The following is a 2,721-nucleotide window of genomic DNA, read 5'->3' on the forward strand; positions in this document are numbered from 1 at the left end:
AACGCCCATTCTGCTATCCTTACTGGCGTTAAGCCTGTCCTCCATGGTGTGCTACTTTTTATGCTGTTTTTATTTTTGCTTTAATTCTACAGTTGTTTTTATGACTTCACATGATCATCAACCTAAGGAAAACATAAAATGACAATGGAATATAAATAAATATAATTAATTAATTAACATTGGGTTGCCTCCCAATAAGCGCTTCTTTGATGTCAATATCTTGACAGTGAGCTCTTAGAGAGCTTCACATAGACTCCGAGCTTGATGGTGGCCTCCCAACACTAAACTTAGAAGTTGAGTGTGGGGGTTCTGTTTGACTCTGTATTGAGAGAAGCCTTTCATGCTTCCTTTCCATGGTTACAGAAGAAGATCCTTGAGCCTGAAACACAAGGTAGTCCTTATTCAATTAAAGGACTAACTCTCCTTTGTCCACATCAATCACAACTCTTTCTGTGGCTAGGAAGGGTCTTCCAAGGATGATGGATTCATCCTCTTCCTTCCCAGTGTCTAGGGTTATGAAATCAGCAGGGATATAAAAGCCTTCAACCTTCACTAAGACATCCTCTACAAGTCCATAAGCATGTTTCCTTGAATTGTCTGCCATCTCTAGTGAGATTCTTGGAGCTTGTACCTCAAAGATCCCTAGTTTCTCCATTACAGAGAGTGGCATGAGGTTTATACTTGAACCAAGGTCACACAGAGCCTTCTTAAAGGTCATGGTGCCTATGATGCAAGGTATTAAGAACTTTCCGGGATCCGGTTTCTTTTGAGGTAATTTCTAATGAACCAATGTATTTAGTTCATTGATGAGCAATGGAGATTCATTCTCCCAAGTCTCATTACCAAATAACTTGGCATTCAGCTTCATGATTGCTCCTAGATACTGAGCAACTTGCTCTTCAATAATATCTTCATCCTCTTCAGAGGAAGAATACTCATCAGAGCTCATAAATGGCAACAGTAAGTTCAGGGGAATCTCTATGGTCTCTATATGAGCCTCAGATTCCTTTTGTTCCTCAATGGGGAACTCTTTATTGGCTAATGGACGTCCATTGAGGTCTTCCTTATTGGAAATCACTGCCTTCTGATTCTCTCCAGGTTCGGCCATGTTGGGTATATTGATGGCCTTGCATTCTCTTTTTGGATTCTCTTCTGTATTGCTTGGGAGAGTACTAGGAGGAGTTTCAGTAACTCTTTTACTCAGTTGACCTACTTGTGCCTCCAAATTTCTAATGGAGGACCTTGTTTCAGTCATGAAACTGAGAGTGGTCTTAGATAGATCAGAGACTATGGTTGCTAAGTCAGAGAGGCTCTACTTAGAATTCTCTGTCTGTTGCTCAGAAGATGATGGGAAAGGCTTGCTATTGCCAAACCTATTTCTTCCACCATTATTATTATTGAAGCCTTATTGAGGCTTCTGTTGATCCTTCCATGAGAAATTAGGATGATTCTTCCATGAAGGATTATAGGTGTTTCAATAGGATTCTCCCATGTAATTCACCTCTTTCATTGCAGGATTCTTAGGGTCATAAGCTTCTTCTTCAGAGGAAGCTTCTTTAGCACTGCCGGATGCAGCTTGCATTCCAGTCAGACTCTGAGAAATCATATTGACTTGCTGAGTCAATATTTTATTCTGAGCCAATATTGCATTCAGAGTATCAATCTCAAGAACTCCTTTCTTCTGAGTTATCCCATTATTCACAGGATTTCTTTCAGAAGTGTACATGAACTGGTTATTTGAAACCATTTCAATGAGTTCCTGGGCTTCTGCAGGTGTCTTCTTCAGATGAAGAGATCCACCAGCAGAGTGATCCAATGACATCTTGGACAATTCAGACAGACCATCATAGAATATACATAGGATGCTCCATTCTGAAAGCATGTCAGAAGGACACCTTCTAATCAATTGCTTGTATCTTTCCCAAGCTTCATAGAGGGATTCACCTTCCTTCTGTCTGAAGATTTGGACTTCCACTCTAAGCTTGCTCAACTTTTGAGGTGGAAAGAATTTGGCCAAGAAGGCATTGACCAGCTTTTCCCAAGAGTTCAGGCTTTCCTTAGGTTGTGAGTCCAACTATGTCCTAGCTCTATCTCTTACAGCAAAAGGGAAAAGCATAAGTCTGTAGACCTCAGGATTAAACCCATTGGTCTTAACAGTGTCACAGATTTGCAAGAATTCAACTAAAAACTGATGAAGATCTTCGAATGGAAGTCCATGAAACTTGCAATTTTACTGCATTAGAGAAACTAATTGAGGCTTAAGCTCAAAGTTGTTTGCTCCAATTGCAGGAATTGAGATGCTTCCTCCATAGAAGTCAGAAGTGGGTGCAGTAAAGTCACCAAGCATCTTCCTTGCATCTCCACCATTGTTGTTATTTTCGGCTGCCACAACTACTTCTTTTTTGAAAATTTCTGTTAGGTCCTCTCCAGAGTTTTGTGCTTTAGCTTCTCTTAGCTTCCTTTTCAGAGTCCTTTTAGGTTCAGGATCAGCTTCAACAAGAATGTTCTTATCCTTGTTCCTACTCATATGAAAAAGAAGAGAACAGAAAAGAAAAGGAATCCTCTATGTCACAGTATAGAGATTTTTTTATGTGAGTAGAAGAATAGAAGAAATAGAATGAAGAAGTGAGAAGGAGAATTCGAACACAGAGAGAGGGAGAGGGTTCAAATTATAAGTAGAGAAGAAGTATTAGTAAATAAATAAAATAAATAGAAAGAGAT

At 39.6% G+C, this 2,721-nt stretch overlaps 1 non-coding gene across 1 annotated transcript; it reads left to right on the forward strand.

Annotated features, from left to right (window-relative positions):
• The first annotated feature begins 1,876 nt into the window (after window positions 1-1,876).
• On the forward strand, window positions 1,877-1,984 carry LOC112773955 (small nucleolar RNA R71). The gene has a single exon (XR_003188473.1). It is a non-coding gene; the product is annotated as a small nucleolar RNA R71 (small nucleolar RNA).
• The last annotated feature ends 737 nt before the right edge of the window (window positions 1,985-2,721 follow it).

The sequence above is a fragment of the Arachis hypogaea genome, chromosome 18, assembly GCF_003086295.3.
Source record: "Arachis hypogaea cultivar Tifrunner chromosome 18, arahy.Tifrunner.gnm2.J5K5, whole genome shotgun sequence".
NCBI lineage: Eukaryota > Viridiplantae > Streptophyta > Magnoliopsida > Fabales > Fabaceae > Arachis > Arachis hypogaea.